Here is a 17321-nt window from a genome sequence, read left to right as displayed (position 1 = left end):
ACCGATTGGTGTTGATTGCTCCTGCAGCAAAAGGAGATGATAAATGCAGTTTCTTATTCAAATGCATAGTACTACAAACTCAGGACTCAAGTTTATGACCGGCTGGCCAATTCTCAGATATGACGATCGAGGACGGGTCATTAGAATTTCTTGTACCTGTTGTAGTGGCACTAGTCTGATTTTGTTCCCTGAATGAGAAGGCAAGAGCTCTGCTTGGTAAAATGCCAAAGTTTAAAACAGAACAAAAGCAATTCTGTGTTCATTTCATTGAACTTCAAATGAATTACTTGATCCTACTCATTATAAACTTAAGTTGTACTCTAACTATTATTAATCCTTATTTATAACAATTTTTGGCATCAATGTGCAATACATCCACATCCAGTCACTACAATCATCAGATAAAATCTGATGCAAACTGTATTTTACATCGATCACTGTCAGTTAAGTAACATTGAGCCTTCAATGAAGATCTGAACTAAAAGATGCAACTTAAGCAGGCTTTAGAAATTTGCTAGAGCTATGCCATCAGAATAAATATATGGGAGTTTGAAGTACAATGAATGACTTGTGTCAAAAAAGAAAGAAAAACTACCATGTATTTGGCAAAATAGTTTTTGTGGTGCAGTTTTATAGACATCAAACGAGACGATATGGTATGGTAAAATAAACACTGTTGCCATCACTCTAACAAAAATAGCTTACAGATTTTTGAATAAAAAAAGGACAACAAGATACATGAAGCTCCTGTCAATACAAAGTTTTGGGGAAAGGTTAGATCACCCTGCATTGTAAGAAGTTATTTCCATAAATTGAACTCATGATCTCAATGACACAAGGCAACAACTTTACCATTGCGTCAAAATTCTCATTCCATTTTTGAATGAGAAAGAAACAACAATTATCTATTTGTAAAGACACGTCAAACTTAACAATTCCATCTTAGTTCTTTAGCATATTTTGTTATTTGAAAGCAATGCAAGGCCATGGAGATACAAGAGAGAAATAATCAAGTATCAACCTAGAACCAACATTTTTAGATAAGTGATTACATGGTAATTATCAGGAGAGGACTAATATTGATTCAAATGAAAACAATCTCATAACTCACTGGTTTATTTGTCGTTGACCACCTGAGGATAAAAGTGTCTACTGAAATGATAGAAGTTGCTGCAAACCAGACAAATAAAGATTTGATAACAGATCACAAGTAATGTATCAAAGCGTTGCAAATGCATCTACCTGCAATGTCTCAGAAGAAGTAAGTTGTCGAATCAATTCTGGATTCTGCAACATACTGCTAAGCTGAGCGTTGGAATCCAATAAGTTATGTAGTTGTTGACTCAGAGCCTGATGGTAAGCAATCGGATAAAATATAAAAAATTGATGGCAACAACAATTCCTTCTCTCTAATAATAAGATTTTTTTAAAAAAAATATCTGATTCATAAACTGAGGATTGGAGAGGAGACTCTGCATTATCCGCATAATGGCTAGGTTCTGCAGAAGTTGATTGACAAAGGATGGGTCTGGCATTCCACCAGCCATCCTTTCTAACTCTGATAATCCACTAATGCTTAGAGATCTTCCATCGTGAGGAGGAGTTGGTCTGGTATTGGTAGTCTATACACCTACAATTGAAGGAATTTTTAGCATATTACCAACAACACTATGACAAATACAAAAATGTTACCAGTTCTGCTCCATGGGTTTGGAATATAGCTATGGAAGATTTGTTGGGATATTGTTACTATAGAAGTTATAATGGAAGAAGTAAATCCTAAAATTTTTGGAAGGTTCTTCCTATGCAAAGAGTTGAACTGATGTAAATAAAAAACTCATACATGTAAAAGGATTTCAATGAACTATTATAAAATTTAGTTTTATACCTCTTTTGCTTTTGCTTTTGTTGTTTCAGCAATTGCTTGAATGCATTGCTCATAAATGTTAGGATCCTTCGTACTCGGCTAGAGAGGGGGGTGTGAATAGCCGCCCCAAATCGCTCGTTTCTTCCTACAATTCGTTAGCGCAGCGGAAAAATAAACTAGAAACGAAAGGAAGAATATCAAACCTTAACACAGCGATGTACGAGGTTCGGAGATGATGCTCCTACTCCTCGGCATGTCCGTAAGGTGGACGAACCCAATCAATCCGTCGGTGGATGAGTCCCCGGAAAATCGGCTAATAAAAACTCCTTCTGGGTGGAGAAACCTCGCCACACTTGTTTGCAACAGCAAACAGGAGTACAAGTACAAAGAATAAGCAAGAAATACAATAAGAATACACAAGCACTCTACCAAACTTGCTTTCTCGTCGACTGGAGTCCGGATGAAGCAGCAGCTTCAAAAACCCTAACAGCAGCAGCTGTTCCAGTCGGGGAAGCTCACGCGAAGCTTTCGGAAGGAACTGTACGTTTTCTCAAACATCTTTAGGAAAAGAAAGAGGAAAAAGGCACCAACTTTCTCCTTAAGCGAACATGCAAATAGTGATGTGACAGGCTAGAAGATTCTAAAATATGATTTGTAGGCTGGACATGCTTTGATGTTAGTGACGATAAACTTTCAACCGAGTCCCGAAAGACATGTATGGGTCTCGCTATAGTTCGATCGGTCGTGGACCGATCGGAGGATGCCTGATCGGTCCATGGGGTCCAACACCTCATTCGGTGCTCGATCGGCCGATCGACCGATCGATTATCGATCGGTCGATCGATCGATCAGATGCCTCACAGAACCCTTCTGTTTGTTATCCGATCGGTCACCGATCGATCGATACACAACGATCACGGATCGGTCTCGCAGATCGATCCGAGCTTGGTTTTGCCCAAACCAAGTCTCAAACCTTCCAAACCAATATCCGTCAACCTTGACCTATTGGTACATCATGCTTAGCATCCGGCCACCCTTGACTGCTAAGACTCCTCACAAGTGTCCGGTCAATCCTTTGACCCACTTGGCCTTTTCTCTTCGTGTCAAGTATCCGGTCACTCCCTCGACCTACTTGACCTTCTCAACACCGGATGTCCGATCATCCTCGATCCATCTGATTTTCCTCGCCCGGCTTCACTCACCGTGACTTTCACCTAGCTTCACTCACTAGGTTTTCACACCGCCTAACATCCCGCTAGGACTTTCTCACCGCCTGACTTTACTCACCAGACTTTCCAACCGCCTAACATCCCAGCTAGGACTTTCCCACCGCCTGGCACCAGGACTTTCCACACTGCCTAACATCCCAGTTAGGACTTTCTCACTGCCTGACTTTACTCACCAGGACTTTCCAACTGCCTAACATCCCAGTTAGGACTTTCTCACTGCCTGGCTTCACTCACCAGGACTTTCCACACTGCCTAACATCCCAGTTAGGACTTTCCCCGTGCCAAGTCTCCATACTTGGACTTTCCGCGTGCCAAGCTACCTGCTTGGACTTTTCCCCGTGTCAAGTCTCCGTACTTGGACTTTTCACGAATCAGGTCAACCAGGTCAACCTTGACCTAAGGTTGCACCTACAATCTCCCAAGCACCTATTCTTCTCAAACATCAAGAATACAACTCTCTTCTCGTCAAACATCGACATGCAACTCAACTAGGTCAACCTTGACCTAAGGTTGCACCGACAATCTTCCCAAGTCAAACATCAAAATACAACTCGAGTCAAGTCACCTCGAGTCGGGTCAACCAGGTCAACCTTGACCTAAGGTTGCACCAACAATAAACTCTCTGTCTTGCTTCCTGAAGACAAATAAAGCTCGTTTTTAGAATTTAGATGAATGATAAAATTCAAATTATAAGAATAAAATTTAAGTGATGTTTGGCACAATCTGAATGTGATGAGGAAAGACCATCTTACCTCTGCACCACCTTGAGCATTGATGGTTTGTGAAACTATCTTGAGACTTTGAGTAATTGCCTTAGACCTATTAAGGATTGTTTCAGCTTCTCCTGATAAGAGGAGAATGAGGTAAATCCTTTAGAAGCTTAATAACATCAAATCTCAAATGTTATAAAAAGGAGTGAATCCTTACAGCAACAACAGTTGAATAAAATTGTGATAGTGTTACAATTATTGAAAGTGTGACACCAAAAGCTCTTTTATTATAAGTTTACGACAATAATAGAACACAAAGAATCTCTCTTTTCAGAAAAAGGTAATAAAACCATAAAACAACTGCTTACAATAATGCGTATGGCAACTTAGTTCATATGAGAAAATAGGTTAAAATTAACTTATTAAAAGTACCTTTTGCCATGTTAATCTAGTCCAACATTACTGCTTCTGATTGTAATTATAGTATCACTAAATTTTTCTTTCCATCCGCAATATTTATATGATATTGCCTTTCTCCCGTTAAGTATAAGTTTTCAGTATTTTACATGAAATTGAATAGATAGCAGACAAAATAATTCAAAGATCTAATAGAGTTGATACTTTGACAATATGAACTTTAAATGTCCATAAACCTATCTATAATGGCATGCTACGAACAACATTTTGCGATGAAGGACATTATTTAGCACAGTCCAGAAGTACCTTCAGATTCAAGAACTCGAGCATGTTTTCTTCTTTCTAGTTCAGCTTACATCTTCAGAGTGGTAGCTTGCATCTTCAGAACTTTAGGTGGTAGAGATATATTCCCTACAGAAAGAAAGAAATACATATTTACAATAGAAACTAATAGCAGCAGAAATATAAATGACAAATAAATCTTTCAACTTACGGATATTAAAACGCAGACATTCTCATTGATTGTTCTCTGTGGAAGGGAAAAGCATGGATAAAAATGAAGCAAAAAAAAAACATTGATTAAAGTTTTGCAATTGTGAGCATAGCTGCACAGCTAGTAATCCTAGGCCTATCATAAGGACTTAGTAATATAATCTTAGACCTATGGACTTATTATCAGTTTACACTGGCACAATTACTTCAGTTCAAAAAAAGATGCTACCCAAATATCTTTATAATATGTTTTAAGTCTCCAAATACAGTAGTTGATTAAAGAACCAACCAAGTGTAAATTTCTAACTTAATTAAAATATTAATGTAGAAGCTTTAAGATTAGTTCTATAGAGATACATGATGAATTAATTCAAAGTTAAGATCATGTTGGGAGCAACTATATAAACATTGATTTTGTTACGGAAAGCGATGTGTATGAGTAGATGTGATTGTGAAGGCATGAAATTGTTAGTGTATACTAAAAATCTAGCTTTTTGTATAAACAATCATTTTGAAATAAAAATCACATTGGTCAAATGTCTATATTCATACTAAATGTAGTTGTCCATTTAATTTATATTGTAGATAACATGGTGTGAGGAGACACACAGAAAATCATGTTATCAGTTCCTTATAAATTATAAATAGTTGATCACAACCAAGATGGAATGGGAGAAACCATTGGAATGGTTGTAGTATAATTTTGGTATGAGTTTATCTTGACTATAAAATTACACTAGTACACTCTGAGTGTATTGAGCAGGACCATTTGAGGTTGTTCTTTTTTTACTGACTGCTAAAAAGAACAAGACCTCTGTTATTATGAAAGTGTGTACTCTTAATCATGATATAATAACAAGCACGTATACTTAATATTTATTTCTTTAATTTATCAAAGGGTGTGATTTAGTTCGTTAAATCAATAGGCCGATAAGTTGGGAAATGATATTATTTATATGGTGTGTTGTTGATTATAGAATGAAATTGTGTCCTAGTAATCTAGATTGATAATGTCCCCTTGAGGAGCTCATAAGGATTGTCATGTAAACCTTGCAGGTGGACTTAGCCCGACATGACAATAAGATTGAGTGGTACTACTCTTGGAGCTAGATATTAATTGAGTTGTCAGTAACTCATTTAATTGGTGGGCATTCGATATCTTAAATACAGAGAGACTGACACACTCATGATAAGAAGGAACCCACATTGTAATATGGGATTGGTACGATATTGCAATAATAACTCTTTAGTAGAATGAGATATTATTGATAAACTTGAGCTGGGTGTTCGGGGCGAACATGGGAAGCTCAAGCTCATCGGGAGACCAAAATCAATTTCTCCTCTCGGTCCCTATTGTAACCTCTTATTTGTAAAGCCTTATATCCACTTAGAGTCAAGCCTCTTACCCATCTTATGGTGGTCGGTCAAGCCAAGCTTGGAGCCCAAGCTAGGGTCGGCCATGTCAAGAATTGGAGCCATGTTATATGGTCGGCCAAGCTTGGAGCCCAAGCTAGGTGGCCGGCCACATCACATTAAAAGGGTATTTTAATTTTTTAAAATCTTTCTTTTTGTGGAAGTCATGGTTTTAAAAGAGAATTTTAAATTTTAAATCTTTCATTATATAGTTTTCTACAAAGTATTAAGAGAAAGGTTTAATATCTTTCCTTATTTGTAGTTAAAAGAAAGATTTTAATTTTTGATAAAACTTTCCTTTTTGGTAATCATCCACATGTTTTAAAAGAGAAATTTTAATTTATAAAATTTTCCTTTTATAACTAACAAGGGATTTAAAAAGAGAAATTTTTTAATTAAAATTTCTTACCGGAAACAAATAAGGAAGTTTTAATTTTGTATTTAAAATTTTCCTTGTTTGAAGCACAAGGAGGTGGTCGATCATGACAAAAAGAAAAGGAAGTTTTAATTTTTTGTTTTAAAACTTTCCTTTTTAGTCATTGACAAGGAATATAAGAAAGTTTTAATTATGTTTAAAACTTTCCTTTTTTGCCAAGACCAAGGATTATAAAAGAGATGGAGGGGTGCCTCATGAAATAAGACATCTTCTATTCCTCTCTTCCAATCCTTGGTGGTCGGCCCTTGTCCTTCTCTCTTCTCCTTTTGTTTTCCCTCGTGGTGGTCGACGGCATCTTGTGTGGAGATCTCTTGGTGGTCGGTTGTTTGAAGGAGAAGAAGAAGAGAAGGAAGCTCTCGTGTCTAGCATCCCTTGGAGATTAGTTGGTGGCCGGATCTTGGAAGCCTTGGAAGAAGCTTGAGTGGATTTCATCTTGAAAGATCGTCGCCCACACGACATCCAAGAGAAGGAGAGGAATACAATAGAAGATCAAGAGGTCTATAAGCTACAAAAGGCATAACTATTTATTAGTTTCCGCATCATGACTAGTTCATCTTTTGTATAGATCTTGAAAAACCAAACACAAGATGTTATCAGTTTTAAGTTATCGTTTTTGTTATTGATTTTATTGTTCAATTTCATATTTCGATATTGTGTTTCTATTGAGGTCTCTATAGTTACTTAAACCTAGTTTACTGTAAGAAATTAAATATCCAATTTCTTTATGAGACTTTGTCTAGGAAGTGGTGGATGATCTCATACCCAAAAAGGCCTAGTGTCTCGCCATGTTTAACCTGGAAGTCGATCTTTGAAATAGATATTTGATAACTTCTGTAATATGATTTAACTTAGGAAGATCACATCAGTTAAACTTGGAGTAAAAATGTTAAGTATCGTTTTCAATTCAAGTTTAACTTCTGAAGAACAATTCGGATTAATAATGTTAAGCATCGTTTGCAATCCAAATTAACTTTAGTAGAGCACATAGGTAGCTAGAATAGTTCTATGCTTGTACAAATTTTTGTACAAGGAAACTAGGACGGTATTCCGAGTAGCAACCAACAAAAATTTCATAGCATTTCCAAAGAATAGTGTGATGTTAAAAGCCATGAATCTCCAAAAAAAAAAAAAAATAATCTTCCCTTGCTTTGGGGAGCATGCAACGAATTGTAAAATATCACAAGTACAGAGGAAGCAAAAAAACATTCATCCAAATATCCAAAGTACAACAAAGAAAAATTATAGTCTGAGTCTAGAAAGTAATGTTAGTTTCTTCTCTCCATACAAAAATTATTAAATATTTTTTTTGTCACGTGAGAGATAAAATTGCATAGGAAGAAAAAGAAACACATATATACCACAATGTTCTCATCTAGAGCCTCCTTTTCTTTGAAAGTTTCATCGAGAGTGATCTTCCCAACTCATTGTTCATCGTCGTCTCTATGAGGTGGATTATTGTAAATATTGAGTTATCCACCACCCCATAGGAAGCTAGGATGGGATCAACTGTCTACATGAATTCATTTACAAGTTATAGAATATCCAAATAGAATGCACATAATAGAAACAAAATGCATAAAAATTAAATAAAATTATAAATGACCTTAACATACAGAACCCCATTGACTTAGATGGGGACATAGTCCTTCGTGATGGCGGATTGGTAAATGAGGATGGTCTTATCCTCGAGGGAGTGCACGTCCACGATTCGGTCGACGAATGGGACAAGAATATGAATCTCAGAGTCTAGGATTCGATGGTATTTTCCGAACCTCTCCACGACATAGGCCTTCTTTTCCAGCACGATACGAACACCCCAATTGATAGGACGAGACTGTTGCTCATACCTAAGAGAAATCCAAACTATCCGTCTTAAGTAATGGTAAAACGTGCACATCAAGAGTATTTAAGAGGGAGAGAGTTTTGTCGCTTCGGTACTTGTGAATGGCAACTTCTACAACGGAAGCAACACGACGGAGCAAAAGGCTGGGGTTGGTCGAGATGGCCAACTATGGTGCCAAGGGACGGCTATCATACGACGAGAGGAAGAGACGCTCAGAAAAGGGAAAGACGCGTCAGCATGGAGATAACGAGAGAGGCGACACTGAGGAGGAAGAGGACTGCTGCTTGTGTAAGGGAAGACAGCGACGAGGTGCGTCCTGGTGATCAGATGCCATGGCAGCCGTTGGCGATGGCCGTCAAGGAGAGAGGAAGAGGAGAGCGTGGGTGTTGGCTCCGGCGACGCTGGTGGCGACCTGAGAAGGCGACATGCGCAGAGCTACAAACGGAGGCAACGGTCGAGGTGGAGAAAAGGGATGGTCGGCCTTGGAGGCAGCCGACTTTGGAGGAGAGCCGAGGCGTCGATGTCAGCAGTCTACAAGGAGAAGAAGACCTTCCCTTTCTTGCGTGCACTTTTGTGGCGACGAAGACCTTCCCTTTCTTGCGTGCACTTTTGTGGCGACGAAGACCTTCCCTTTCTTGCGTGCACTTTTGCGGCGACGACAGGAGGAAGAGAGGGAGGGAAGCGACGGCCGACGTTGGCAAGGAGAGGAGTGCAAGAGGGAGAGTCGTTGATGACTTTGGCCACGGTCACGTCTACCAACAACGAGGGAGAAAGCGAGCGGAGAAGGAGGCTCCCTTCCAGTGGCAGCGGAAAAACCCCAACAACCTCTCCCCCTTGTTCGTGGTGAACAATGCCCAAAAGGCACCCCTCAAATGATCAAAATGCCTTTGTCTCTTGTCATAATTCCTCCTCTGTCCTTTATCTATATCCGTATCAAGTGGTAAGTTAGTAGGCTCCTACTTTATATTTAGGTCGAAGAATGTGCAAAAGGACGGGACACCTTTCTAGAATCGAAAATAAAAAACAGAACTAAAGAGAGGAGGAGCTCTCTCCGTTTTGTTGATGGGGACCATTAAAAATTCAAAAAACCTATAAACGAGATGCTAAATGAAGAACCTGGTCTACTATAGGGTTCGAGCTCACCAAGGCATAAGCACCGACTGGGTCACGCATGAGTATCGCCTCAACGACAAAGAATGTGAGGACACAGTGGACCTTCAGGTGCGGAAGTAGTCATTTCTCTTTTATACCTAAATCATCAATTAATCTAGCTAGATTACATGTATTAATTAATTTTCTAGCTAGTTCCAAATTTACTAAATATTTTATTAAGAAATTTGTTTCCCCAGCTTCTAAACGACTAACTCTTCATCCCTGGCCTAAATGCCATTTGATTATCTAGGAGTGGCACATAATATTACATTATTTAATACGAAATACAAAATTGAGAGGGTACGTAGCTAGCTAGGTTATGCATGAAGTTGCATGCAAAATTAAAATAGTGGCGGTTGCTCGCTTTTTTAATGCTCAATTTAAGGTTGGTAATCTTATGATCATGTCAAAATAAAATTGTATGAAAAATAAAAGATATATTTTACTTACAAAATCTTTCCAATACCTCCCATGCCAAATGCGAAAGGCCCAAAATAATTTTTTCCTTTTTCCTGAAGTTCCATGGGTAAGCTAAATCATACTCAATTTGATACCTATCAAAAATCAACCATTCACTGTTTAGCTTCCAGTTTTCCAACAGATGTCATAGATCACCACAACATATGAGTCAAAGCGAAAGAGACAGAACAAATATCAGATTTCTTTTGGATATCTCTTAAATTTACATCGATGGTCACTCAAATTTAATATAATCAAATATCAACCTTATTTGATAATGTCTAAACTAATATCTTTTCTCTTTAATTTCCTAAATAAAAAAGAAAGAAATCCTAGTGATCATGACAAGTACCTGCATAAATTTCCTTATCAATAATGCGTTATGCTATGATCAATCGTTATCGGATTGTTTTCTCCCTTTTTTTTAATATATGCAATTAGTCAAAAGTCACGTGAGCTAAATCATATAAATAAATAAACAAGCTTTATTTATATTCATTTACTAACCTATTTCTTCATTGTTTTTCTTGAATCACTATGTTTCCAAGTATTCATTGACGATGCTTGAACAAGCAAGTTTAAAGACTAAATGTTCACAAATTTCATTTAAAAGACTACAACCAGTGACTAAGTTCAGGCTTAGAAATCTGATTAACTAAGTTCAAAGGCTATGCAAGTTCAAAGGCCAAATGTTCACAGATTACATAAAGCTTAACAACTAAAATTGGAGTCAAAGTTTTTGTTCATATTAGAAATACCCTTAGATACCCTCATCTAAGTTTAGAGACAAAAAAAAAAAATCAAGAAATCATCAACCATATAACAGACATTTCATAAAGCAAAGATGTCAAATACTACACATTTCATACAGATACAAAAACAAAAAACAAAAAAACTTGAAACAAAAGAGAAAGGATTTAACAAAACTAAAGCGGCGCAGCGCCAAACCAGAGCAGCGGCGGAGCACCAAACCAGAGCAGCGGAGACGGCAAAGACAATGGCGGCGTGAAGGTGAGAAAAGATAGATTTTTGGGAGGGTTAGGGTTAAGAGGATCCAAAGAAAAGGAGGGGGAAAGTCACGTGAACGGGTGGAAACGTTTGATTTTAAGAAAAAGTTCATCGAGTTTTAGCAATTATAATTTGGCCCTTTTTAATTTTTTTTAATATTTCATTTAGTTCAATTACTCAGCAAAACTAAGAAACCTAGCCTAGCTATTTTCTTTATGAAGGGGATGATTCCTTTCTATCAAATACCCATGATACATTGGTTAATACAATAGATCTTCAATAAAAAGCGTAACCAATCAGTAGATCAAGACCTTTTCAGTGGGAACTGAAAATTAACATATATATGGAGAACAACGAATATTTGGTTGAATTATTATATCTATGTTAGTCGCTAGAGTATTAAGAAATAATATAATTTTTATCTATAATTATTATATTCTTAGTAAAAAAATTCGGTAAAGTGGAGAAAAATCCCCAATCTCATTCTTAATTTTGCATGTAGTCCCTATATCCAAAAAACTTTGTTTCCACTTCCTACATACAAAGTTTCCTTTGCTTCAACTTCCCTCATGTAAATATCATGACTTAATTGTCCTCAGATTTTTTAGGTATAAAAAGTCCAAGAATAAGTATAAGTCTTCTTAAAGTCAACATTTTATATTAGAATTAAGTATATTTTCTATCAAAATTATCTCTCATATTTTTTAGGTATAAAAAATCTAAAAACGAGTATAATTCCTGTTAAATTCAGTATTTTACATTAGAATCAAGTATATTTTCTATTAAATTGAGCATGATTTTTTCCCTGCTTAATATAATTTCTCCTAAATTCAGTACCATTTAAACAAAATTTAGTATATTTTCATCCAATTGAGTATCATTTAAAGAAAATCGTATATATTTTCTATCAAAATTAACTCTCATATTTTTTTAGGTACAAATAGTCTAAAAACGAGTATAATTCCTATTAAATTCAGCACTTTAAACTAGAATCGAGTATATTTTCTATTAAATTGAGCACAACTTTTTTCTTAATATAATTCCTCCTAAATTCAGCACTATTTATCATTTAAAGAAAATCTAGTATATTTTTCATCCAATTGAGTATCATTTAAAGAAAATCTAATATATTTTCCATCCAATTAAGATGAAAAAAGAATCGTACTCAATTCGATAAAAAATATACTAGATTCTAAATTTAATGTACTAAATTTAAGATGAATTATACTGATTTTTGAACTTTTTATACCTAAAAATATCATGGGTAATTAGGTAAATTTGTTTGACTAGGAAGTGAAAACAAAGAATTTGAGAAGTAAGGACTGCATGCAAAGTTATGTTTGTCAATGGGGACTGCATGCAAATTTTTCCAAATTATAGACTACTCAATTTTGTTTCCCACTGACACATCCTACAAATCGTCACTTTCCGATCCATGAGACCATGCTTGATCTTTAGTCTTTTTTTTTCATTTTATAACAATTTTATATGCTTAAACGATAAGATCCATGGTCAATACATGATAAGTGAGCTAAAAAAATATTTGTCTGTACAAGGGAAACTAAGGGCATCCACGGCGGTTAGAACCCATTGAGAGCTCCTTCGTTGACATATCTGCGCCACATCAAAAGTTAAAAATCTCATACCTCTTTTCACTATCAAAAAACCTCTCAACAACTCCTTCATGGGTGTCACACTTTTTACTATATATAATTCTCATTTCTCCTTCATATTTTACATTATACACCATTAAATTTTTATAGAATTTAAATTTATAAATTGCTAACATGAAACTTCATGATCCCATATTTTTTAAACCTCCAAATCATATATATTTTTTTCCTAATTAAAAAACATCTCTAATATTATATTTAAATTTTAAAAAAACTTTTTTTATTAAAAATTTTTTAAAAAAAAGGTGAAGGAGCGGCTCCATCTGTATGGAGCCGCTCCTTGCCAAATGGGAAAGAAGCTCCCTCCCACTATGGGAGGGAGCTTCTTCCGTACTGTCACATCCGCAGTGGGAGCTCCGAAGGAGCTCCCACTCTGGATGCTCTAAGCGAAACCAATCTTGATGTCGAAAGTACAATGTTACACCAACAATTTGTGGATATTGCCACTGATAATTTCATTTCCACTCCTACAATCTATATAATGCTAAGTGTTATAAAAACATCCTTTGAATTTCCACTCCTACAATTTGTATAATGTTATAAACTCCTCCTTATTTCTAGACACTGATATTTTATTGGATCGTCTCCTTATGTACAGGATCGGAGGAGAAGCTTCTCTTGGGAGAGAAAGGTCCCTTCGTGATCAATCATTCATCATGCCTAGTACGTCATCTCCAGATGTCTCAGGGAGGATCGCCCACCATTTACTAGAAGTTGATTTTGAATAAAATTTATGTAAATTTCATTTTGCCACCAATTTTTTTTATTTTTTGTTTTGCTTCTAATTAGAGCATTCACAATGCATCGCCATTATAACACTTACTACCTCATAAAAAACATTGGGTTCACTGCAACATACTTATTATAACAATATATTTCTTTCACTCACATCCCTTTTAACATTAACACTCATTATTTATAAGTCTCACCGTCCACTCATTCATCTTAAAATTATATCATATTAAATAAATATATTTTAAAATATTTAAATTATTATTATTATTATTATTATTATTATTATTATTAATCTTACTTGTAAAAAAATAATTTTACTATTTTTAAAAATAATATTAAAAATTTTACAATTAAAAAAAAAGTAAATAAAAAAAATGAGAGAGAGAGTGTTCAAAGGTTCAAACCTTTGAACACTCTCTCTCCTCTCTCCTCTCTCCTCTCTTTTGAGTGAACATTATAATATCTATTCATAATATAGAGAGAGAGGAAGTTAAATGAAAATTATAATACTCATTTAACAGTACTCCATTAGAGATGCTTTTATAGTTTATATATATTTTCCCTCATAGTTTATAATCTTAGTGCATATATCGCAGCTCTTACTTATGCAAATCTTTACGAGAGTAGATGGAGTCAATAGTACTAACAGAGAATATAATACTCAAGATTTTCAGCTAGACAACTCTATTTTAGATTTAGAGTTTGCTTTTAAACTTTCACAGCTTCACGTATTTTTTTTCAATACGAATCCTTTCATCCTTTTGATCGCAAGATAATTTTTCAACATAGTTGATGGCAAATTTACAGATGATTTTCGAGGGTTTTAATTGTTCTGACATCAAACCACTCTAAAATCAAAGGACTTCTTTCCTTCTCTTATAAAAGTGATCAACAAATTAAATGGAAGAAAAAGCAATAGTTCCCTAGTCATTTTTTTATTATGGGCAACTCACAAATATTCAACTGACTGAAATCAGTGCTTCCTAAGCTTTCTATGAGCCTTTACACAAATCTGATATGAAACTATAGGATTAGACTAAAGAATACGTAGCCAACACTGAGAGAGAATTCTTAAAATTCACAAACAAGCAAGTCGGTTAAACCACCCTCTTATAAACTTACACTAATTTGTTGTTGATGTTTGTGTAGGCAGGTGTTAACTCATAGGGACTCAAACAATCTTCTAGGTATGGGATTGATTCTCTTGGAATAAAAAAAAACAAAGTTAACAGAAGGATGAATTAAGTAGACATATTTAATGAATCTAGAAAGTAACATCTTTTACTACAAAACCATAAGTATAGAACAAATGTTTTGTGATTAAGGTTCAGGAAAATAATTTTTCAAATATCAAAACTTTTGACTCAGAGTCAGAATTGTTTGAACTCACACACATAATTCAAAGATCTATGTTTGTTATTTGAGAATAGGTAACTATCAAATTTCAGACCCAAAAAATACCGTTTAGGTCATTTCCGAAGTTCCTGAACACTTTTTTTTTTTGCTATTTTTTAAAAAATATATTTTTATTATATTAGGATATTTTTGTTGAATATACTTAGTGATATATGTTTAGTCCTACATTGGAAAGAATGAAGATGTTTAATATGCTTATTAAAGGATGTGCATCAAATATATTATATTTGATTGGTGACCTTGGTGACCAAGTAGAACATATTTATATATATATCAAAGATGAGCACTTGGGCACAGAGATAAAAAATTAATTAAAATTCAACTTAATTCCGAATTTTTCATTATTTTTTTTTTTGGGTGAACATATGTGACAGTTAACATGCTCATTCATGAATAGGTGTCTCCACAACCTTTCCCAAAGGTTGTATTGTTCACTATATATACATCTTTTAACATCTTCTCTATTATCATCTTTTTTTTTTCTAAATTGTCTTAGGAGAATTTATAGATTTACTGTCTATAGATTCTATTTTTGTTTTGAGTATCCTAGAGGAAATTTGTCACTAAATCTAGCAGCAACATAGTGGGGACAAATTTCCTTAAGGAAAATAATTCACGCTCAAAATGAAGTGCTATCTTCCAACTACTTCTAACAATTTTTTGTCTTTCTGCTATATATGGATTTGTATTTGTCTATTTAAGTATCTTGTTTTTATAATTTTTTTTATAAATATATTGATCCGGTGATAAGGGTCCACCCCTCAGAGGATCGTTGCCACGGTGGAAGTCAAAATCTAGGTGGTCAACGCCCCTGTATCGCTGGCTGGTCAGACAACCCACTTGCCTAACCGGGGTGAAGGATAGCCAAGCCGATATCAACTCGATGTTACAACAGCTCAGTCGCATATTGAGCTTCCGACGCTCAGAAAATCGTGTGCCGACGAGGCACACGCCGAGCGGCCAGCTCGTTCGGACTTACATCGAACCTCGGAACCGGCGAAACGGGAGTGTGGCCGAGCAGTCACACTCACGACAGTGATACAACGACGGAGCTCGGACAGTGGAATGTTGGTCAAGCGTAGAGCCGTCAATTTGGGTTGGGCTCGTCGGGTTGGCCCACCTCGCCAAAAAAATTAAATGGATTGGATTGAGAATTTTTTAACCCATCATCTGGAGGGCCTAAATGGGTCAGCCCACGTGGGTTGTGGGTCTAGGCGGGCCAACCCGTGGCAGGCTCGGGTTGGCCCGCAGGCTTACAAAAAAAAAATCAATGAAAATTCTAAAATAAAAAACAACTTATAAATGAAATATTAAATTTCAATTCAACGGCTGTCGTCTGAGATAGAAGCTAACTCTCATCTATGGTAAAGTAAAATGGTAAAAGTAAAAACCCTATGTCCCTATCCTTTTCCATCCGCTTCGCCGACCTCACGCTTTTGTAGGTTCGCCGCTCAACATTGCACGCTCCTGGCTTTACGACCATCACCTACACCTCTCCCTATTTTTCCATCCGCTTTGTCGAATCGCTGCCTACCTTGCACTCTTGTAGGCTCGCACAAAGCATACTGCGTTGTGCCCATGAAGTTGTTAGAAAAACTAAAAGAACAGCAATCCACCTCACCACTTGCCTCGCGCGCGCCTACCGGCTGTCTCAGTGCCACCCCGTGGTCGTGTGAAGCCGGTTGACAAACTGAAAGAAGGTAGTCTAATAGACGTCAAGCTCGAATCCACTAGTTCGACAATCCCCAATCTCCCAACCGGATCCCATAAGTTCTGCGGTCTCAAGCTCCTATTTTAGGTAAGATTTTTTTTTACTTCCTTTCCTATTTTCCTTCTATTTCCCACTAGGCCTACTGTAGTCCACTCCCTACTCCGGTACTCCCTAATGCCTTAGCATTTATTCTGCAATACCATATTATTATTACCATTTCTCTCTTTTGAATTTTGATGCTCAACATAACTGTAAGAAGACATGGATTTAGAAGAGATCAATTTCTTCTTCTTTTTTTTTTTTTTTGTTGAGATCTAGAGGGCTAATACAAAAAAATCAATTCATGCTATTTTGTTATTGACATTTTGTGTGTTTGATTAATTTTATCATAAACTAAAACTTTTTATGTATTTATTTTATTTCAAATTGATTTTGAAATAGACTCTACTTCTAAAAAACAAACTATTATTTTAGATGGTGAATCGGAAAGTGCTAAGCATGATAAGGGGTCAACTAAAATATCTAAAGAAACTTATGATATTTGGGTATATTTTAATAAAATCAAAGGGATTGATAGTGATCCGGCAGTAAGGACGGGGGACCCCTTTTGTAGGGAGACAATGACACGTGAAGGTCAGAAGTCAAAAGGGTCAGCATGAGGCTCATCCGATCGGAGAAGGGTCAGGTCAACCGGCCGAACGGGTCCGGGCGGAATCAAAGACAACCCGACGGGGAGTCGGGTTTCTGACGCTCATGGTGA

The 17321-nt window shown here is 36.1% G+C and overlaps 1 long non-coding RNA gene across 1 annotated transcript; it reads right to left on the bottom strand.

Annotated features, from left to right (window-relative positions):
- Positions 1-3628: 3628 nt before the first annotated feature.
- LOC122002570 lies at positions 3629-11067 on the bottom strand. The gene is made up of 6 exons (XR_006117675.1): positions 10967-11067; positions 10010-10113; positions 7923-8074; positions 4717-4752; positions 4530-4634; positions 3629-3940 (listed from the first exon to the last, which is right to left on the bottom strand). It is a non-coding gene; the product is annotated as an uncharacterized LOC122002570 (long non-coding RNA).
- Between the last annotated feature and the right edge of the window lie 6254 nt (positions 11068-17321).

Source organism: Zingiber officinale, chromosome 7A (genome assembly GCF_018446385.1).
Source record: "Zingiber officinale cultivar Zhangliang chromosome 7A, Zo_v1.1, whole genome shotgun sequence".
Classification (NCBI taxonomy): domain Eukaryota; kingdom Viridiplantae; phylum Streptophyta; class Magnoliopsida; order Zingiberales; family Zingiberaceae; genus Zingiber; species Zingiber officinale.
This window is presented reverse-complemented; position numbering and strand designations above follow the sequence as displayed.